Below are 24,714 nucleotides of genomic sequence, written 5' to 3'. Positions count from 1 at the left end.
TTGATGGTTTTTGGAGGGCTCACTACAATATAAGGGGGCAATAGTGAGATGTGTATCATGACGTCCACTGCAGTGCCCCCAGGGTGCCTTGCTTCTCTGATGCATGCCTGTGTAGCCTGTCTACTAAGAATATAAGATGTTTCATTGCACTGTAGGAACAGCATGAGCAACATATCTTTGTTATCTGTCCCTACTAGATGTTTCATTGGTATTATGCTGACATTGTATTATGTCTATCTTATTTGAATGTTCTTCCATGCTGTCTATTATAGTATTGTTTGTATTGTATTGACATTTATCATATTTTTGTTATATTATTGTTCTACAGTGCTGTTAAATGTGTATATTTCTGATTCTATGTTAGTCCTGATACTAGGTTTCAATTTACTATTATTATAATGCTGTTCACCAAATTGTAAGTTTTATGTTAAACTGCTGTACACCACCTTGGGTAAATTTCTTCAGAAAGGTGATTAATAAATCCTAATAAATAAAATAAAGAAAGAAATATAGAGTAGACTCCAAATAGGTGTATTCTTGGTGCCTAAAAGTCACCCCTTTATAGAATTACCCTCTAACTGGCTATCAGGCTCATTTTCGAAAGAGAAGGACGCCCATCTTTGGACACAAATCGGAAGATGGGCATCCTTCTCACAGGGTCGTCCAAATCGGTATAATTGAAAGCCGATTTTGAACGTTCCCAACTGCTTTCCATCGCAGGGATATCCAAAATTCAAGGGGGTGTATCGTAGGTGTAGCGAAGGCGGGACTTGAGCGTGCCTAACACATGGACGTCCTCGACCCATGATGGAAAAAAAGGGCGTCCCTGACGAGCACTTGGACAACTTTACCTGGTCCTGTTTTTCTTACGACCAAGGCACAAAAAGGTGCCTGAACTGATAACCACAGAAGAGAATTGGGAATGACCTCTCCTTACTCCCCCAGTGGTCACTAACCCCTCCCACCCTCAAAATCATCTTTCAAAATATTTTTTGCCAGCCTCAGATGTCATACTCATGTCCATCACAGCAGTATGCAGGTCCCTGGAGCAGTTTTACTGGATGCAGTGCACTTCAGGCAGGCAGACCCAGGCCCATCCCCCTCCCTACCTGTTATGTTTGTGGAGGAAACAGCGAGCCCTACAAAACCCACCAGAAACCCACTGTACCCGCATCTAGGTGCCCCCCTTTCACTTGTAAGAGCTATGGAAGTGGTGTACTGTTGTGGGTAGTGGGGTTGGGGGGCTCAGCACACAAGGTAAGGGAGCAATGTTCCTGGGAACATTTTATGAAGTCCACTGCTGTGCCCACTAGGGTGCCTGGTTGGTGTCCTGGCATGTCAGGGGGACAGTGCACTAGAAATGCTGGCTCCTCCATGACCAAAGAGCTTGCATTTGGTCATTTCTGAGATGGGCATCTTTGGTTTCCATTATCGCCGAAAATCAGAAACGACCAAGTCTAGGGACGACCATTTCTAAGGTTGACCTACATTTCAAGATTTGGGCGTCCCCGACCATATTATCAAAACGAAAGATGGGCGTCCAATAATATGGGTTTCCCCGCCCCTCCATTGGGACATTTTGCGAGGACATCCTCACCAAAACTTGAGCGTCACTTTCGATTGTGCCCCTCCACGTCTTTATAAAAATTAAAAGAAAAACAGTACACTTTTTATAATTGTCCTACAGAATTATTCCATTCCTTTCTCATCCTGATGAACTCCAGTGACTCATATCCCTTTCTCTTCCCCCATTCTTGCCCCATTTGCTAGAAGAAACTGGAGGTTAGAAGCTCCAGCTCTTGGGGATGTCCTGAGTACAAGTGGTGTGGGTTGACATTAACAACAGAGAATTCAATAAATATGCTGAACAACAATTGGATCTCAATTGCACCAATATAGTACCTCCCACTTTCACACAGCAACAAGTCGGTCTTGGTAGCCTCTACACAGTACTTTCCTTCCTGACAAAAACAATACGAGGGGCTTGGCAGATTCAACACCATACCTCCCATTCCAAGAACACCAAGGGCTTGGTGACCCCAATACAACACCTTTCATTCCAATGAAGAACAACAAAAGGGGCTTGGCAGCCCACCAAAAGTTCACACCCTCAATGAAGTCAGTGGGATCTGGTGACAGCAAAATACCTACCCCCATAAACTACCTTTATCCTTTTCCAATCATCTTTCCTTTGTCAACTTTACCCAACAGCTTATTCCTCTCCCTCTCGCTCTTACCCCTTATATGCCCCCTCACTTTTGTCTCCCATCCTTGTACCCATAATACCATGCCCATTAGCCTGCTGTCTACTTACCTCCACTTTCTTACCCACCTTCTCTTCTCTTGTTGCTATATTTCCTTTTGTTCCTATCCTGACTCCATACTAGAGAATGCTCCCATACCTTCACTCTTCCCTTCCCTGTCCCTGCCCCATCTCCATGGGTTCTGTCTCCATCCCCACCCCATCCCCACGAGTTCTATCTCCATCCCCTTACTGTCCCTGTGGGCCCTGTCTCCGTTCCCACCCCATCCCTGCAGGTTCTGTCCACGTCCCCACCCCATTCCCGTGGGGTCTATCCTCAGAAGCCTGAAACACTTATGACTTTATAATGAAGGAATAATATGTTGTGCAATTGTTTATAAATCACAAGTAGAAAATGATAATAACAATTAACTATAATACCCCCCACCCTCTACCCTTCCAACCCCAACAATAGCTGACTTCTACTACCCCAAAGAATCCTAATCAACCCTGTTAAAATGTCCATAGGTACAAAATACAACCTGCTCTCTATGCCCTAGCTGGGGAGAAATATGCCCTATGAAGCACTGCTATGATTTTTTTAAATCTGTGGATGAATAATAAGTCATCAACAATCTCAGGATTCAGTCTAGCTCTCCTGTTTTCCACAGTCCTTCCTGCAATAGAAGATGTGCTGGTAGCAGGAATGTACAGCATCCCCCATGCAAATTTTGCTAGTTGTGGCCAGCATGTTTGCTTGTTTTTCCAAAAAATCAAAATATCATTGTCTGCATCACTCAAACATAAATTACAGTCAAGTTCATTAACAGGCTTCAAAGTAGAAAATGACATGGGGAAATGTCCCTCTCCCCATAGGCTCTGTCCTTATCCCCTCCCCATCCCTGCAGGATCTGTCCCGGTCCCCATCCCGCCCCTATAGGATCTGTCCCCACCCCATTCCCATGGGCTCTGTCCCCATCCCTGTGTCATTCTCTACTCCAAACCATATTGTACGCTCTGCTCCCATAACTTCAATCTTCCCTTATTCTGCTATGAATTTCCATCACTCTTCCCACCACCTCTTCTTTTATCCCACACTCTTCTCTCCATCCTGCCTGACCATGTTCCCATCTCTGTTCCCTTCTTTCTACCCTAAACTACCTCCTCTGTATGCCAACCCCTCCTCTCTGTCCCAATTTTTTTTATATTCCTTCTCTCTTATCATTCCAAGAACAGGAACAAAAGGTACTTAAATATGCAAACAAAGTAATAAACTTTACTTAAGGCTCTTCCTGCTCTGAGGCTTGTTGGGGATTTTGCTGCCAGTCCGTGTTCTCCTATGTAGGGGTGTTGGAGTTTGCAGGCAGACCCAGAGAACTTTCTTGTGTACCCTTTAAACAGTTGTTCCCCTTGATCAGAGACCATATTGAATGTGGTCTCAGGGAAACTCAGTACTCTCCTTCCCACCCACAAGATCAGGTGTAAAAACTAATCAGCCAATATTCAAAGAGAGTTAACCAGCCAGGAATGTTCGTCAGATGGTTAGTTCGCATTTTGGCAGATAACTGGTCATTTTCAGTTGCATTTAACAGGTTATCACTTCCTTTCCGAGCACTCTACCAAAACCCTCATCCACACCCTTGTCACCTCTCGTTTAGACTACTGCAATCTGCTTCTTGCTGGCCTCCCACTTAGTCACCTCTCACCTCTTCAGTCGGTTCAAAACTCTGCTGCCCGTCTCATCTTCCGCCAGGGTCGCTTTACTCATACTACCCCTCTCCTCAAGACCCTTCACTGGCTCCCTATCTGTTTTTGCATCCTGTTCAAACTTCTTCTACTAACCTATAAATGTACTCACTCTGCTGCTCCCCAGTATCTCTCCACACTCATCCTTCCCTACACCCCTTCCCGTGCACTCCGCTCCATGGATAAATCCTTCTTATCTGTTCCCTTCTCCACTACTGCCAACTCCAGACTTCGCGCCTTCTGTCTCGCTGCACCCTATGCCTGGAATAAACTTCCTGAGCCCCTACGTCTTGCCCCATCCTTGGCCACCTTTAAATCTAGACTGAAAGCCCACCTCTTTAACATTGCTTTTGACTCGTAACCACTTGTAACCACTCGCCTCCACCTACCCTCCTCTCTTCCTTCCCGTTCACATTAATTGATTTGATTTGCTTACTTTATTTATTTTTTGTCTATTAGATTGTAAGCTCTTTGAGCAGGGACTGTCTTTCTTCTATGTTTGTGCAGCGCTGCGTATGCCTTGTAGCGCTATAGAAATGCTAAATAGTAGTAGTAGTAGTAGTGGTTAGGCTTAGTAGGTAAATAAGGCCTCATATAAAGCAGGCTTTCCTTTGCCTGCTAAGCCATGGTCAGTTAGGTCTGAATATTGACTTAATCGGTCATTCTATAGCCAGCATTGAAAAACCCAAATATTCAATGTCAGTCGGCAGAAATGGCCCGAAATTGAATATCCAGTTTGAATTCCAGTGATAGGCAGTCAAAGCACTGCCCACCAGTGGCTGAATATTGGGAATAATTGGCTTACTTTAGCTTCAATTTGGGTAGGCTACTTCCCTTCCCCCACCTAGGGAAAAAAAGTCTGACTTTAAAGCCTGCTTTTAAGTCTGACTGTTTCCTAGGTGTCTGCTTTGTACTGACAGTGTCTCTGTCTCCTGGGCATAGCTGATGTGACAAAGGGAACCCAGATTGTATTTTTCCCTGTTACAGTGTGTAAATGTATTTATATATTTTAAGTACTTCTAACCCACCTATGTACTAAGCAGTTTCCATGAAAACATACATATTAAAATACAAAATAAAAATAGCAAAATTACATCTTCATCAACATACACGAAATAAAATCAAAGCCACCTAAGCATATTCTATAAGCGGTGCCTAGATTTAGGCGCAATACATAGAATACACCTAAAACTATGTCTCTATTAACACCAATGAAAATGTGGCGCAAATCCTGGTGTGTAGATTTAAGCGCACTGGGCCATATTCTATAACTATGCATGTAAATTTCACAATACCCATGAAATGCCATTTCCCCATCCATAACCACTCAACTTTTTACCTGCGCATGTTAGAAGTTAGGCGCACTGTATTACAGGATGCACTTAGAGAGATCTGCGTGTAAATTCTAATTATTGCCAATTAGTGTTCATTATTGCTTGTTAAGAGCTGTTATTAATGCTGATTAGCTTGTTAAGCCAATTAAGTTACGTGCATTGTTATAGAATATGCTTGGATTTCGGCGTGGATCTCTAGGTATGCTATATAGAATCCAGGGTAAAGTGCTGCCATCACGATCTCTCCAACTCTACATTGCCCATGAGAAAAATGCTTGAAGAAAAAGCTGTGTTTTTAACAGTTTCTTAAATTGCTGAAAACTGATAGTTATAAGCAGCTGACCAGGCAAAACATTCTACATAAGCGCTCCTGCAATTGAAAAGGCTGATGCTCGGGTAGTAGCATAATGCACCGAAGATACCAAAGGCAGATTCAAACATTTAGTGAAATCAGATCTTAAAGACCGTCTGGATGAGAACAGAGTGAAAACTTGACCAAAATATCATGGCATTTTATCATGAACCACTTGGTAAATAAGAGTCAAAACTTTATACCGCATTATATGTTTCATAGGCAGTATTGTTTCAACACTGGTGTTATATGTTCAAATTTAGAAATGCCAGCAACCATTCTAGCAGCTGCATTCTGTACTATTTGTAACGCTTTAAGCCTATACTCTGGAATACACACATAAAGAGAGTTGCAGTAATCTATTCTTGACAAAACCATTGCCTAAATAACCTAAAAATCAACTGGAAATAACATAAATGACAAAGATTTGTACAGGTGTAATAAACCTGTGGTTCTCAGACTTTACACTGAGGTTGATAATAAAGACAAAGTCTCCCCTTTCAAAATACAGAAACACACACAAGCACACAAACACATTAACATTTTAGTACTCTGAAGCTTTACTGCAGTCATTCTAATGTCAAATATTTAGAATATTTACAATTTTCCATATTGCCTTCTGAACCTAACAATTGCCACACTGGGTCAGACCAGAGGTCCATCAAGCCCAGTAGTGGTCCAACAGTGGCCAATTCATTTCACAACTACCAACAGCATCCTTTTTGTTTTGATGATTTGATATTTTGCACCATATTGGTACAATGTTGCTTTTTCTTTTTCTTTTGACCCACTCCAGGTCCTTTGGTTGTACTAATGCATCCAGAATGACTGGGAAAATTCTGCAAAATGTCCATTATGTTCACTCCTGTATCTCTTTGAAACTCTGGAGGTTATAGGGTGGGGGGGACGGGACTATATGGGCGAATGGAAGGACACATTCTCACAGTATTACTTAAAATAGTACAAAACATTCTATAAACATGTTTCTAAGTGTTCAGCACATTGGGTAAAGTTTATAAGGCGACTGTGAATAACATTGCAGTTAATTCCCCAGAGTGCTGTGAAAATAATTAGTACTTAGGTATTGAAAATGGATTTGCCTATTTTTTAATAAAATGCATTCCTAATGGACTGTTTGTAAACCACATAGCACATAAAATTTTATTCTTCCGTAATGAAAATGCTAATGTGGTTCTCTAACTTTCAGTACTTTATGTAATGTGATGGGGTGTAGATGCTAGTATATCGGCAGAAGGAATGAAATTGACTAGCAATATAAAAAAAGTATCTCTAAGGAGAGCAAGGTTATCTTGCTTTATAGTAGTTTTCCACAATTCAGTTTAGAATTATATATTCTGGGACTCAGCATACATAAGTACAAAAGTACATAAGTGTTGCGAAATTAGGATAGACTGAAGGTCCGTCAAGCCCAGTATCACAAGCACCTGGCAGGATCCGAGAAGAGTAAAATAAAATTTTTGTGTCACTTAACCTAGGAATTAGCAGTAGGTGTTCTTCAATTTCACCTTAATAATTGTTTATGGACTTTTCTACGAGGAACTTGTCCAAATCTTTTAAAACTCTGCTACACTAACCACTTTTAGCACATTCTCAGTCAACAAATTGCAAATCTTAATGATACGTTGAGAAAATAAATATTTTTTTCCAGTTTGTTCTAAATCTACTATAGAATTTTTAAAGACCAGCTATTATGTTTTTCCTATTGGTTTTATATAGTATAAACCACAGGTTCCATTGTAATTTTTACTGAGGTCTTTTTCTCAACAATTTATAAAGATTTGTACATACTGTTTTGTTTACTTTCCTAATATTTTTGAATAAGAGGTAGATTTTTGATATTAGGCTGATTTTTTTTATATCTTATCCGTTAGTCATTTTTTGGTAATTGTCATTACCCATTGTCATTGTATTACTTTATTTTTAGCTTTCCTCATTTCTGCTAACATTTCAAAATCTATCCATTCGGACAAGATGGATGGTAAATATACAATACCCTAATCACTATTCTTTTTCCCTTTACAGATGGCATTTCTAACCATAAGGGTTTCAATGTGTAAGTTGTTTCTGAAGAACATTCTGTTTGATTCAAGACTCTCTTTAACATATAGCAGTCTCTCCATCAGTTTGATCCACCCTATCACTACAATTACATTTTTATCCTGGTATCACAGTGTCCCATTGGTTATCTACCTTCTACTAGGTCTCAGAGATGCTTGTTATATCTACCATTTCATTTAGTGCTATATATTCTAACTCTTCCATCTTATTTTTTAGATTTCAAATTTCTATACATGTGCTTCAAACAATAGGATCCTTTTGCTAAGTCGCAGTGAGCACTAACGGGTGTTTACCATGCAGGAAAATGCAGTACTGCAGGGCACGTTCAGGTGTTCCATGGTAGTGTTAGCATCTGCATATGCTTCTCAGATGTTAAAAATATTTTTTTTAACTTTTTAGCGCTGGGGAAGTGTATGGGGTGCAGAGAGTAGGCATGCCCAGCACTAATCAGTTAGTGCAGCCTCATTGCTGTGCATCTCTTGATTAGTGCAGGGTTAGCACATGAGCCCCTTCTGCCTACTAAATAGGGGTCAGTAAGGGCTCACATTCTAATAGCCATTTGTTAATTTGTGGAGTGGCCTGGCGTGGCATGGTGGAGTGGCCTAGTGGCTGGAGCACCAGTCTTGCAATCCAGAGGTGGCTGGTTCAAATCCCACTGCTGCTCCTTGTGATCTTGGGCAAGTCACTTAACCCTCCATTTCTTCAAATACAAGCTTAGATTGTAAGCCCTCCTGGGACAGAGAAATATCCAGTGTACCTGAATGTAACTCACCTTGAGCTACTACTGAAAAAGGTGTGAGCAAAATCCAAATAAATAAATAATCAAGGAAATGAAAAATTAGTAATTTTACAGCTATGCTAAAAGTGGCCTCAGCACTTGGGGAAACCCATGCAGTAGTCATAGCACAGTGCACCTTTTAGCACAGCTTAGTAAAAGTGCCCTAAAGTTTTTTGCTTCTATTAACTTGTATGTTGACAGTGATAGCTTGCAATTTTTCAGCGTGTCTGCATTCTAAATTATTGGTGAATTAAAGTGGTGGCATTCATTTAAACACTGACACCATTTTGATGAATGGAACTCCATTTCCCCTTCTGAAGCAGGGCTACAAAACAAGGATGACCCATATCTCTTGTTCAGGTGGAAAATTGAGGTGGAAAATTTTGAAGCTTCACTTTCATGATGACATTATGGGAGTAGACACAAGTGGAAATGAATACCTGTGGACAGTGACTCATTGGATGTTGCAGGTGGTTGAATAACCCAATATTACAGACTCTACAGCACAGATGTGTTTGATTTTCTTCCTCATCAGAAAGTGTTTTTGATGTTTTCTTCATTTTTTTGCATTCTATTTGAAAGAAGGTTATGTTAATTTGGTAATTTTTAGAATATAAGAGTAGCCATACTGGGTCAGACCAATGGTCCATCTAGCCCAGTATCTTGTTTTCCAAACAGTGACCAAGCCAGGTCACAAGTACCTGGTAGAAACCCAATTAGCAACAATATTCCATGCTACCAATCCCGGGACAAGCAGTTGCTTCCCATGTTTGTCTCAATATCAGACTATGGACTTTTCCTCCAGAAACTTGTCCAAACCTTTTTAAACCCACATACACTAAATGCTGTTACCACATCCTCTGGCAATGAGTTACAGAGCTTAACTATTCATTGAATGAAAAAAATATTTTCTCCAATGTGTTTTAAAAGTATTTCCATGTAACTTCCTCGTGTGTCCCCTACTTTTTTTTTTTTTTTTTTAACTTTTGGAACAAGTAAATAATTGGTTTACTTCTACACCACTCAGGATTTTGTAGACCTCAATCATATCTCCCCTCATCCGTCTCTTTTCCAAGCTGAATAACCCTAACCTGTTTAGTCTTTGCTCATACAAGAGGAGTTCCATTCACTTTACCATTTTGGTCACGCTTTATTAAAACCTTTTCTAATTCTGCTATATCTTTTTGAGGTATGGTGACCAGAACTGAACGCAATACTCAAGGTACATTCACACCATGGAGTGATGCAAAGGCATTATAGTATTTTCAATATTATTCACCATATCTTTCCTAATAATTCCTATCATCCTGTTTGCTGTTTTGGCTGCCGCCGCACACCAAGCAGAAGATTTAAGCGTATTATCAACAACTCCTAGATCTTTTTCTAGAGTGCTAACCCTCAAGGTAGACCCTAGAATCAGGTAGCTGATTCAGTATGGTTTTTTAAGCAATGTTTTTTTCTGGTTTTTTTATGGATCTTTTACACTGCTGTTTTTCTGGGCTTTTGTGCAAGCCTATGATGAGATGTCCTTTAGGGGGGTTTTTGATAATATGTAATTTCACCCTGGATGATTGAGGCTTACTTTATTTAATTATGGGGTCCTTTTACTAAATCGCGTAAGCATCTATGCGCACCCAAAGCGCTTCAAAATGAAGTTCCCACCTGACTACTGCATGGCTCTTGTGGTAATTTCATTTTTGGCGTGCGTCCGATACGCACATCAGAATTTTTTTTTTAAATTTTTGGATGCATGTAACGGATATACGCCAAGTGGCATTTGATGTGCATAGGTCATTACCGCCCGAATTTTTTACTGCTTGGTCAATGGCTGGCGGTAAGGTCTCAGACCTAAAATGGATGCATGGCAATTTTGATTTTGCCACACGTCCATTTTCGGCAAAAAGAAAAATGGATTGGTGTGCACCCAAAACCTGCGCCTACACTACCTCAAGCTATTTTTCAGCGTGCCTTTGTTAAAGGTCCCCTATATTCTTTACCTATAGCAACGTAACCTGGTTCCAATTGGATTGTGGTAAACACTTCATTCATTTTATTTTCATTCTAAATTATCCAGATCATAAATAATTGGGTCAAAATTCATTTGCAGTGGTGAGCCTATTGTCTTAAATGTCAACTACAGCTTTTAAAATATACATATATTCATTGCCACCATACAGAAAGGAAGCAGCACTGGATATGCAAATAATATGATCAGTGCCGCTAGGTATATGTACAGCAAAGATATTCAGCCAGTGTAGTTATAGCTATTTGGTTTAACTTAGGATAGCTTTATGTATGGCTTATACCAGAACTGGACAAAACTGATCGCTCTATACTTGACTGCTTCATCTACTTTGTCACTAATGAACTTTAACAGAATACCACTTTATGTCTCATTCCGAAAATGAATTCTCTATACATGACTGCTTAATCTACTCTTGTCACCTATTATCTTCAATGCAATACCACTTTGTATTTCTCATTCCGGAAAAGGTGATCACTATTACGGAATAATGTAAGTCACATTGAGCCTGTAAATAGGTGGGAAAATGTGGGATACAAATGCAACAAATAAATAAAATAAATGTTAACCTTTATATTATACATATCAAAGGTAATTTTATAATAGGGTGCCTAGTTTAGAGTTTCCCATGTCCGGTTCTGGAGTACACCTTGCCAGTCAGGTTTTCAGGATATCCACAATGAATATGCATGAAAGAGACTTGTGTATAATGGAGGCAATGTATGCAAATCATGTTCATGCATATTCATTGTGGATATCCTGAAAACCTGACTGACAAGGGGTACTCTAGGACCGGACTTGGGAAACATTGGTCTAGTTTAAGAGGGCAAGTAGACACCTACTTCCATTTTATAAAGACAAATAAGTGCATATGCATCTTTATAAAATGCTAGTGTGAGTGGCAGAATTCACAACTACCTTGCAGCCTCTTACACCTGCTGTTGAATTGGTGCAAATATGTACACTTATGCATAGATTAGCATATTTCATAACTTATGTGAGTACTTGCAAATTCCACCCATGGGATCCAATTTTACTCACCACATAAAAAGCTCACACATGTAAAACTCAGATGCCTGACACAGCCATGTTTCACCCACTCAAAGGCTGCATCAGGTGTTTCATAAAACTGTTAACAAATATATAAAAATAAGTTATTGAAAGCTATAACAATTACAAAAGTACATTAGTCAAATCATAAAACTACAACCACAAAACAATAATATCAAATGTGATACTATCAGATAAAGAATCAACTGCACATATAAATGTTAAAATATGAAAATATGTGGAATAAAACACTCAGGGGGTCTTTTGCTAAACTGTGGAAGCATTGTTGGCTCACGGTAGACATCAGCTGGTGGTAAATGCCGAGACGCCCATTATATTCCTATGGGTGTCTCGGCATTTCTGCCAGCTGATTTCTACCGCGAGCCAAAAACACTACTGCAGCTTGTAAAAGACCCCCTCATACCCAACAGGTGTGATCCAACTGTGTCACTTATTGGTAAAAGGGTAAAAGGCAATGAGGGATAGTTAGCTGGTCATGAAAAAAAAACACTCTTAAAAAACAATAACAATTTAATGTAAAATAAGCCATGCAGGTTAAAATTAGATAATCCTGCCCCAAAACATAACACACACATACCATTTTTCCAGTGTGCAAGCAGCATGTGGTGAACCTGTCCCAGCTGCTTGATTACATGTTTTACTGATTGTGTGTACAGGGGTCAGAGGTCATGCCCAGGACTAAATTGAATAAGATGAAATAAAAAATAAATTGAATATAAAAACATAAGAGTAGACATACTGGGTCAGACCAATGGTCCATCTAGCCCAGTATCCTGCAGTATGTGGAGGAGCATAATCGAAAGGGACACCCAAGTTTTGCTGAGGACTTCCTCGCATAACGTCCCGGTGGAGGGACGGGGAAACTCATATTATCAAAACAAGATGGACGTCCATCTTTCATTTCAATATTACGGTCGGGTATGCCCAATTCTTGAAATTTAGGTCATCCTTAGAGATGGTCTTCCCTAAACTTGGTCGTTTCTGATTTTCGGCGAAAATGGAAACCAAGGACGCCCATCTCAGAAACAACCAAATGCAAGCCCTTTGGTCGTGGGAGGAGCCAGCATTCGTAGTGCACTGGTCCCCCTGACATGCCAGGACACCAACCAGGCACCCTAGGGGGCACTGTAGTGGACTTCAGAAATTGCTTCCAGGTACATAGCTCCTTTACCTTGTGTGCACAGCCCTCCAACCCCCCCCCCCCCAAAAAAAAACCGCACTAACCACAACTGTACACCACTACCATAGCCCTTAGGGGTGAAGGGGGCACCTAGATGTGGGTACAGTGGGTTTGTGGTGGGTTTTGGAGGGCTCACATTTACCACCACAAGTGTAACAGGTAGGGGGGGTGGGCTTGGGTCCGCCTGCCTGAAGTGCACTGCACCCACTAAAACTACTCCAGGGACCTGCATACTGCTGTGATGGACCTGAGTATGACATTTGAGGCTGGGATAGAGGCTGGCACAAAAGATTATTAAAGATATTTTTTGAGGGTGGGAGGGGGTTGTTGACCACTGGGGGAGTAAGGGGAGGTCATCCCCAATTCTCTTCGGTGGTCATCTGGTCAGTTTGGGCACCTTTTTTTGCCTTGGTCATAAGAAAAACAGGACCAGGTAAAGTCATTCAAGTGCTCATCAGGGACACCTTCTTTTTTCCATTATGGGTCGAGGACGTCCATGTGTTAGGCACGCCCAAGTTCCACCTTCACTACACCTCCGACAAGCCCCCGTGAACTTATGGAAAGCTGTTGGGGACATACAAAATTGGCTTTCGATTATACCGATTTGGGCGACCCTGTGAGAAGGACGCCCATCTTCCGATTTGTATCGAAAGATGGGCATGCTTCTCTTTCGAAAATAAGCCTGTAAGTAAACTAACTGTAACATGGCATAATACCCCACTAAAAACATGCAGCATATATAAAATCATGTAAACAGTCCTTTTACTAAGGTGTACTAATGGATTTGGCACGTATTAATGATTAGCATGCACTAAATGATAAGACGTCCATTATATTTATTTATTTATTGCATTTGTATCCCACATTTTGCCACCTCTTTGCAGGCTCAAAGTGGCTTACAATACATCATGAGTAATGGAAATAAGAAGAGAATAAACATTTGCTATTACAGAAGGAGTTTGGATTACATGGTAAAGTTAGAACACGATTGTAATAGGACAAGAAAGCATTATGAAACAATTCTGGATACATGTGAGGGAGTTCATATGTGTTGATCTTTGTGGTATGTCTTGTTAAAGAGATGGGTCTTCAGTAGTCTGCGGAAGTCGGTTAGTTCATAGATCGTTCTCAGGTTGCACGGCAGCGCGTTCCAAAATTGTGTGCTCATATAGGAAAAGGTTGATGCGTGTGTTAGTCTGTATTTTAGACCTTTGCAGTTGGGGAAATGAAGTTTGAGGAATGTTCGGGATGATTTTTTAGCATTCCTTGGTGGTAAGTCAATCAGGTCTGACATGTAGTCCATTATATTCCTATTGGCTTCTTATCATATAGTGCACACTAATCATTAGCACACACTAAACCCCCTGTTTACTAAGCCATGCAGCAATGCAAACACAGCCTATTCAAAGTGAATGGGCTGTGTTGGCATTAGCGCACCACAGCCGCTAGTGTGATCCATGGATATTCTTGCCCGTTTACCACTTGTGTTCAAAACTGAGCCCCAGTCCTAGTAATTGTTTTAAATTGCAGAAAACATGGACATTTATTTGCTAGGTGCATGCAGCATAAATATCCATTTTAGAAAAATAAACATATATAATATCAATGGGTTGAAAGCTAGCATATAACTAGTTATATACCACCACATATCTGGTTATATTGTACAATGGTAACATAACCGTTTGTGTCAGTGGCGTAGCCAGAATGTAATTTTTGGGTGGGCCAGTGGGTAGGTTGGGTGGGCATGCATTTCTTCTTTCCTTCTCTACCCCCCCCCCCCCCCATGAACTTTAAAAGTTAAATACTATAAATTTGAACCCCTCCCCACCCCACCCCGACATCCCATCTGAGCCCCCCTGCACGACCCAGTCCCCACCTGCCTACCAGCTCCACGATCGACGAGCAGATGACCCTTGTCTTCCATCCGGCATCGAGTCTTAAAAAAAAAAAAAAAAAGCCCGGAGAAACGCCTCGCGTCTGCTGTGCACTGCTGTAAAGCAAGCAGCAAATCGTCTCGTCGGTTCTTCCTTCACTGTGTCCCGCCCTCTGATGTAACTTCCTATTCCCACAAGGGCGGGCACAGTGAAGGAAGGACCGACGAGACGATTTGCTGCTTGCTTTACAGCAGTGCACAGCAGACGCGAGGCGTTTCTCCGGGCTTTTTTTTTTTTTTAAGACTCGATGCCGGATGGAAGACGAGGGTTGTCTGCTCGTCGATCGTGGAGCTGGTAGGCAGGTGGGGACTGCAGCGCCAGCAGAGCACCCCCCCTCCCCACCTGCTGACACCTGGGGCTGGGCGGGCCTGGAGGGAAACTGGCTGGGCCTGGGCCTGTCCAGGCCCACCCGTGGCTACGCCCCTGGTTTGTATGCCGGCACAAAACCGGTTATCCTTACAAAAATAACCAGGGAATTATCACGATGTTGTCACAGTGACCAGTTTCTCTTGCCAGTTTGCCATTGTGTGTGTGTGTGTGGGGGGGGGGGGGGGGCAAAAACCACCTCCCCCTAATCCATCCAGAGAAGAACTGCTCAACAGCAGCTGTTTTGCCGATCCTAAATGTGCTTAGTAGCAGATATAACTCCCAATGTCAATCTTTTAGGACATAGACATTTAGAACTGAATTATATAAGTGGCACAGAAAAAAATAGTGCTAGGTGCTATTCTATACATTGTGCTTAAAATTAGGCATTATTTAAAGAATAGTATCTTACCCCCAAATTCTATATAGAGCTCTTAATGATCCACACTGAAATCCAAGCATATTCTATAACAAATGTGCATAACTTAATTGGTGTAACACGCTAATCAGCATTGATAATAGTACTTAATAAGCAATAATGGCACTATTTAGCAATAGCTAGAATTCACACAAACAACTCACTAACAGGCTTATTTTCGAAAGAGAAGGACGCCCATCTTTCGATACAAATCGCAAGATGGGCGTCCTTCTCACAGGGTCGCCCAAATCGGCACAATCGAAAGCTGATTTTGGGCGTCCTCAACTGCTTTCCATCACAGGGATGACCAAAGTTCAGGGGGGCGTGTTGGAGGCGTAGCAAAGGCGGGAGTGGGGCGTGCTTAACACATGTACATCCTTGACCCATAACGGGAAAAAAAGGGCGTCCCTGTTGAGCACTTGGGCGACTTTACTTGGTTCTTTTTTTTTATGACCAAGCCACAAAAATGTGCCCTAAATGACCAGATGACCACTGGAGGGAATCGGGGATGACCTCCTCTTACTCCCCTAGTGGTCACTAACCCCCTCTCACCCTCAAAAAACATCTTTCAAAATATTTTTCCAGCCTGTATGCTAGCCTCAAATATCATACCCAGCTCCATGACAGCAGTATGCAGGTCCCTGGAGCAGTTTTAGTGGGTGCAGTGCACTTCAGACACGCAGACCCAGGCCCATCCCCCCTACCTGTTACAGTTGTGGTGGTAAATGTGAGCCCTCCAAAACCCACCAGAAACCCACTGTACCCACATGTAAATGCCCCCCTTCATCCCTATGGGCTATGTTAGTGGTGTACAGTGGTGGGGAGTGGGTTTTTTGTTTGGGGGGGGGTTGGGGGGCTCAGCACCCAAGGTAAGGGAGATATGCACCTGGGAGCAATTTCTGAAGTCCACTGCAGTGCTCCCTAGGGTGCCTGGTTGGTGTCCTGGCATGTCAGGGAGACCAGTGCACTATGAATGCTGGCTCCTCCTATGACCAAATTGCTTGGATTTCCTCGTTTCTGAGATGGTCGTCCTCGGTTTCCATTGTTGGCGAAAATCGGGGACGACCATCTCTAAGGTCGACCTAAATGTTAAGATTTGGGCGTCCCTGACCGTATTATCGAAAGGAATGATGGATGCCCATCTTGTTTCGATAATATGGGTTTCCCCGCCCCTTCGCCGGGACGTCCTGTGAGGACGTCCTCAAGAAAACCTGGGCACCCCTTTCGATTATGCCCCTCCAGTGCGCATACATCTGCATGCCCAAATTTATGCCATATTTTCATTTGTGTAAATGAAGGCATGAAGTTTTAGGCCCTGGGATACCAACTATGCATATTCCATATACCGCACCTAAATCTAGGTGGCACTTATAGATTGTGCTTAGTTGGCACTGTTTTCTATGTGGCTTTTTTAGGCACCATATATAGAATCTCCCCTTTAGTGCCGGGAACCGTGACTACATTTAGGCATGACTATTTACACCAATGAAACCTTGGCGTAAATCCCTGTGCCTAAATCAGGCTCGGATCCCCTTTAGTCTATAACAATGCATGTAAATTAAAGGAATGCCCCAGATCCGCTCATGACCTGTTCATGGCCGTGCCTCCTTTTTGGACCCATGCCTAAATGTACACACATAAATTTTAATTAATTATAATTAGCACCAATATTTTCTTGTTAAGATCTCAATTATCAGTACTAATTGGCTCATTATTCATTGCCGGAGAACGTGGTACGGGCGGTTAGCTTGACGGAGTTTTAAAAGGGGTTAGATAGATTCCTAAAGGACAAGTCCATAGACCGCTATTAAATGGACTGGAAAAATTCCTCATTTTTAGGTATAACTTGTCTGGAATGTTTTTACGTTTGGGGAGCGTGCCAGGTGCCCTTGACCTGGATTGGCCACTGTCGGTGACAGGATGCTGGGCTAGATGGACCTTTGGTCTTTCCCAGTATGGCACTACTTATGTACTTATGTACTTATGTATTCAATTAAAATGTGTGCACAAATTGGGAGAGTACCCAAGTTTGCATGCCCAATTTTTAGCACTTTTATAGAATTCAAGGGTTAGGGGTAATTCTCAAAAGGTTGCCTATAGTTAGACATTGAGATAATGATCACTGAGCACAAATATTATATAAACAATTTTGCCCATAAATGCTTTTATAGAATACTAGTATAAGTCCTAAATTAGGCGTTTAACTTTAGATGTGATAACTTGCGCTAGCTCAAAAGCTGGTGTAAATGCTGAAACCTAACCACTATAATTCACACGTGTAAGTGCTTGTAAAATGAAGGCCTTAGTAATATTATTTTGAACAGTTTTCTAGGACGGTGGTATATACATCTTCATAAATGCACTAGTAGTCCCCGCCTAGTTTTTTTTTTTTTTTTAATCTCAGGAATACTGTTTAAGTTAGAGAGCAGGTGCAGGTAGTTATATGCAATCTACTACTATAGTAGTCAATAAAGTTTCTTTTTCAAAAGACAGACCAGAGGCAAACTGACCATATGGGCAACCAGACAGTGCCTGAAGGCCCAGGGTATTGGGGGGGGGGGGGGACCCAGTACTTCCCTCCTATATGCTCGACATCCTTCTCTCCCCTGCATCCCTAGGTCCTGGACTGGGACTGGCACACCTCTTCTCTCTCCACTTCCTGCTCTCCTGTCTCTGAACCCCTTCTTTTCTCCATGCAGGCAGGGGAACCAGTAGCTACACTGGTGTTTGCCATTGGCACCAAAACATCTCTCTGCCGTGGCCCATCCACCTTCTGACATAGCTTCCTTCTTCCACAAGGGTGGGCTGCAACAAAGAGAAGTTCCCACTTCAGTGGCTGGACTAAAGAAACAGGTCAGTAGCACTGGCAGCTTAAAGGCATGGGGAGAGGGAAGCAGCAGGGTATGGGGAGGGGCAGGAGGATCAGAGGGGAGGAGGAGCAGCAGGATCGGAGGGAAACAGCAAGACCAGAGGGAAACAGCAGGACCGGAGGGTGGGTCCAGCAGGACTGGGGGAGGGGGGCAATGATCCTCATTGCTCGAGGGCCCAGATCACTGTCAGTCTGCCCCTGAGATGGACTAAGGAACATGTGCAACTTTCTTTTTTATTGTTGTGCATATTAAAAAAGCCATATACACATGATAGAGCAACAAGGTTTTACCCCATTAAAATACATCTGATGATGATAGGCCATCATTATATCAGGAGATTCTCTAAATATTCATAAAATTCTTCTGTGTATAGCTTTGTCCTTCCCTGAAGTTCTATTGAATTTCTATAGTAAATGCATCTGTGCACTGCATTTCAGTATCATAATGATATAGAGATTTACTATATTAATACTGAGCTGACAGACCTCCATGTCTTGGGGGAGGCAAGGAATGAAATCTTTTTGTTTTAAAAGGTATATCAAATGGATTTGTCAAAGGAAGGATTCTTAACTGGAAATGTCCAAATAGCTGCCTATACTCTTATGTGGTTAAGATTAATGGAATTGTTGCTCTAGCTGTAGGTTTGATTTACTTTCAGCAGTAAAAAAAAATAGCTTTGTACCTGCGCAATATGAGAATTGGAAACTCATTTAAAGACTAATGGCAAGGGGGTTAGACAGAAGTCACATGGAGACGCTACCATTAGTTGTCTCTCAACTGATTGCCTCTCCATTGGAGTCAATTTGGAGAATAAACCACAATATGCTTTGCCACTCTACGAAATTCCACCTAAATTCATTTGCAAGATGCAGACCGATGTTAGCTAAGGATGAATATATTTATTGCTGTAGTTCAAACCACATGATCTGGCAGCTAAAGTAAAGATGAGAACATGGGGGGGGGGGGGGGGGAGCAACACTTTCTTCCCAGATTGGATTTTGTTATTCTGAAACAAACGGTAGACGTGACAGTCAAATACCTGGCAACAGTCCTTCAGGAAAGATGTATTGCTTCCATTCCAAATCTATCATCACAGAATTAACCAAGGCCTTTAGCCAGTGTGGTATAGGCCGTGTGAATGGTGCACCAATAAATGGTCAATGCAGTAGAGAGTAGAATAAAACAGCCTATCCTGATTATTTTGCGTCACAGACTGATGCTTTTGGGAGTGAGAATATAAACCTGGAAGGTTATTCTGCTTCCTTCTTAGGCTTTTGTTTGTAAACAGAGGCCTGCATTTGTAGTTGAAACAACAACCATTGCATTATTAGAAAATCAACATAATTTCACATGGGAGGACATTGTTGATATGTTAACAGACAAGTACAGAAGTAACATTGATCAACTTCCTAATTCTTCATAGGACACAAAACAAAATAAAACAAAAGCATAGTAAGTTGTTAGTCACCAAATAGGATAAAACAACATTTTCACTTAATAATGACATTTGTATACTTAATTTGCCTTCTTCTGTACAACTACTTATGTAGTAAACAAAGGTAAACTTCAGGATCTTCTGTCTGTTCCTTGGCTCTAACAGGCATCAAAGAATTCTCCTATAACACTGCAATGGAGAGAAATATGCTAACTGTCCTGGGAACTCCATAGCCATTTGAGTTTTCAGGATACACAAAGCAGGTAAATGAAAATTTGGCATATTTATTTATTTGTTACATTTGTATCCCACATTTTCCCACCTGTTTGTAGGCTCAATGTGGCTTACATAGTACCGTAAAGGCGTTTGCCAATTCTGGTATGAACAAATACAAAGTGATGTTGTGGTAGAATAAGGTTCATGTGTAACAGACACATTCTTCCATATATACAGATTCATCACAGGCATATTCATTGTAGATACCATGAAAATATAATGGCTATAAAGAGGGGCCCACAAAATGCATGTGGATTGAGTCTTAAGTGTAAAGTGAGCCTCAAATTTAAACATTTGGGGAGGGGGAGAAGGAATTCATTTACTAAAGGTTAGCACACACTAAGGGCTAGATTCTATACATAGTGCCTGAAAAATCCATGCAGAAAAAAATACGCCTAGGCATATTCTATAAAGGCCTAAATTTCCACGTGGTTTATAGAATATGCCAAGAGCCCATCCATCTGACTACATTTAGTTGCAGGCGTAAGCACATAAGTACATAAGTATTGTCATACTGGGAAAGACCAAAGGTCCATCAAGCCCAGCATCCTGTTTCCAACAGTGGCCATTCCAGGTCACAAATATCTGGCAAGATCCCAATAAAAGTACAAAACATTTTATACTTCTTATCCCAGAAATAGTGGATTTTCCCCAAGTCCATTTAATAATGGCCTATGGACCTTTTTTAAACTCCGCTAAGATAACCGCCTTTACCACATTCTCTGCATCTCTACGTCAGACGGGGGCAGGACTAGGTCAGGGAAGACGAAGAAGAGAGACGTCCTGAAGACTACAGCGATCTGATGGTCTTCTTGCTCGTGCAGCGCCTTCATACAGAGGTGAGAGGCGCTGCACGGGCCTGGTAATGCGGAGGGGGGGCCCGGTGGAGGGAGGGATCGGCAGCGACCACCTCAGGGGGGCGGCGGGGGCAGGACAAGGGGCGGAGGATGGTGGAAGGCGGGGCTGTGTGGAGAAAGAGTTGAGAGACAGGAAGGGAGGGGGGCTGGGGCTCCTAAAGCTTTGATTTTTGTTTTGTTTTTTAATTTAATGCTGGGGAAGGAAGCGGGTAGCAGCGGCGAACAAGGGCGGGGGGCAAGGCCGTACATACAGGACACTCCTGATTAGCTCCTTTGCCCCCTCCCAATCCACGTGTTTGTGTTTTGGGTTGTTTTTTTTTTTGTTTTTTTTACGTTTGTGGCATGCGCAGAGCAGCCAGCATAAGGCTTGGCTGCTCTGCGCATGCTTTAGGGGCCGATTACCAATGGGGATTCCACCAGTTTGATGCATTGTACTTTCAAATACCGCACCGAACATGTGCGACTTGTTTTTTTGGTGCATTGTTCGTTTTTTAAAATTTGTTAAGGACTTTTACGTTTTTGATTTTTTAACGTTTGGTTGATGCATCTGGGCCTAAATTCTAATTCAGTGTGAATTCCTACCCACTTCTAGTAAAAAAAAAAAAAAAGTTCTCATCATGTTATTCAAGATGTTTTACATACACTAATTCAGAGATACTTATCTCATTTAAATATATGTTGTCCTATTATAAGAAGTCTAATCTGTTATTGCATTGGCGTAAATCCATCAGTAATAGAACAATTTTCTTTGCATAAAAGATTATTGGAAAATCATGTTTTCCTATTGAAAATGCAGAAATGTCTCTAAGGGTTAATTCTATAAAGTGGGCACTAACATTTCTGTGCTGATTACTTACATGAATGATTAGAATAATATGTACATATTTAGATGTTCATTTATGGATGCCCCTGGATTCTATATATGGTGCCTGAATTTGCACATATATACCAAGATGTGCTTGCACATGAATTGGTTAATAAGCTCTTAACTATCAATAATTGGGTGCTAATAACCAATTATTGATGTTAATTGGCACACATTAAAATCTGTGCATGCATCCGGCTGTGCTTAACTCCTATAGTGTACATCTCAAAAGGGGGTGTGGTCATAGGAGAGGCATGGGCATGCCAAGAGCAATCTGAAAAGTTACGTGCATAGTTATAGAATACTGCCTCAATGCATCTAACTTGGGTGTCAGTATTTACAGCAGGTTTCAGGAGGCGTAAGTGTGGCACCCAAAGTTAGGCCAAGGAATCAACACTACATATGATTCTGTAAAGGGCATGTACCCTTTATAGAATAGCATTCAATGCTGATTTTGGGGGCACCCATTTTTGAATGTTATTTATTGACTTCCCCCAATAGTGTAACTGCTAAAATTCCATCTAAGCGCTATTTTGTAAATACGCACATATTTTACAAGTAGGCATGTACATGGGTGGAGCATGGGAAGGGCTTTCTCTTATATGCATAACTTATAGAATTCTATAAGTTACACACATAACTCTAACATTTAGACGCAAAGCATTTACACCAACTCTATGGCTCTATGCTCATCTCTAAGTTGTGACTCCTACTTTCCTTTATGGAATAAATACCACACAGGTGCCGTCTAAGGGGTCCTTTTACTAAGTCACAGTGAAAGTGGCCTGCAGTAGTTTCTAGCATGCTGGGCCATTTTTTTTTTTTTACCACGGCTTGAAAAAAAGGTATTTTTCAATGGGGCAGTAAATGGCCATGCACTAAAATGAAAGGTAATGCTTGACTATCTACTGCCTGAGCCCTTACCACAACCAGCCTTTGACCAATTGGTAAGGGCTCACATGCTACTCATGTAGTAATCATGCAGCATGGGCCAACATGGGTGCGCTGCTGATTACTGCTGGGAATGCCCCCTGTGGTAGAAAATAGAAAACTATGCTCTGCCACAGGAACCAGTGCCCGCCGACTTTGGAATTATTGCTGGGCGCCTGCACTAGCCCAGTGGTTGCACTAATCTGGCGCATGTTACCCGTGTGTTAGTCCTACTGCTGTTTTGTAAAAGGGCCCTTAAGGGGGAGATCCTATATATAGCACTTAAAAAAAATTGGTGCTGAAATCAGTGCTGTCTAAGCATCGGTGCCTAGATTTAAATACTGATTTTAGAATATGCTTAGTTAACATTTCAGTGCCTCAGTGGCATTCCTAGGGGGGCTGGCACCCGGGGCGGATCGCCGATGCGGCCCACCCCCGGGTGCAACGTGACCCCCCCTGGTGAAAGGACACCTCCCCGGCGAAGGAACCCTCTCGGGTGCACGCCGCTGGAGGGGGGGTGCCGCGCGCCTGTCCGCTTCATTCGTTTCCATGCTCCCTCTGCCCCGGAACAGGAAGTAACCTGTTCCGGGGCAGAGGGAGCACAGAACGAACATAGCGGACAGGCGCGCGGCACCCCCCCAGCGGCATGCACCCAGGGCGGACCGCACCCACTGCCCCCCCTAGGAATGCCACTGCAGTGTCTACATCTACGTGCATCCATTTACACCCACAAAAACACAGCATAAATCCCAGTGTGTATATTTAGGTGCACTGGGCCATATACTATAACTAGGCACGTAAATTTTGGAACGCCCACAAACACCCATTTCCCCGCTCATAATCACACCCCCTTTTGCCTGCGTACATTAGAAGTTCGACACACATCGTTGCAGAATACGCTTAGTGACTTGTGTGCCTACATTTTAATCAGTGCCAATTAGTGCTCATTATTGCTTGTTACAGTAAGTGCTGTTATCAGTGCTCATTAACTTATTAAGCTTGTTAAATTACGTACATTAATATAGAATCTGTGCTGATTTTGGTGCCAAACTCTAGGCACGCTATGTAGTATCCAGGGGTAAGTGCCTAAATATAAATGCACTGTTACAGAATTCTCTCTACCACACTTCATCGCAATTGCACAAACATATTTCTAACTCCAAAGACCCACATAACAAAGCCATTAAAACACTGTGATAAAGACTTACAGTAGTAGAAAATAGGCATTGGAGGAGGGGCTAGCATGTTGAAAGGCTTGAAAATCATAAGCAAACTAGTACTGCATAACATATTTAAAGACTTTGGTTCCTGCTGAGTACTTCTCTCCTAGAATAGGAAGTCTGGTGTACAATAGAATTTTATGTAGAACCATGAAGTCATTTAATAATTCTTTAATCAGGTTGGGTCTGATTCACCCAATCTGGGGATCAGAAAGGATGCTTGTGAATAGCTGTTTGAGAAGGCTAATGCATTAAAAAAAAAAAAAGCCACTATTCAAAGCCAGAGCAGAGACTATGTGGGAGGCCAAAAAGTGGCTAAAAGGGCGATAATGAGCACACAATGACACATTTGGGGACTGCTTGGATCTGAGCCACAGAATGCATTAGCTGCCTCATAACCTTGTGCATGAGCCTGATCATTCCTTTTAAGACACACAGACTCCATTGGTGTCATCTGATCCCTATAGGAAAAGTCAGGCAGAACCCTCAGAGCATGTACAGTATGTGCTGTGATGTCAGCCTGACCAAAGAGAAGGAATCCAAAGAACTTTCACCCCCTAGTTCAATCTGTAGACTGGCTTATTAGCATAGTCTACCTTTCCTGCCCTAGTTCTATGTGCTTCGGTGGGGAACTCACTAAAGTGCACAACACACAGTCACACACAAACACATTTCAAATGCTTGTTACAGAGTATTACCATCAGTGGTTTTGCAAGGTACAAACTATCCTGCTCTGTA

The sequence above is a fragment of the Microcaecilia unicolor genome, chromosome 3, assembly GCF_901765095.1.
Source record: "Microcaecilia unicolor chromosome 3, aMicUni1.1, whole genome shotgun sequence".
Taxonomy (NCBI): domain Eukaryota; kingdom Metazoa; phylum Chordata; class Amphibia; order Gymnophiona; family Siphonopidae; genus Microcaecilia; species Microcaecilia unicolor.
Note: the sequence above shows the minus strand (reverse complement) of the source record.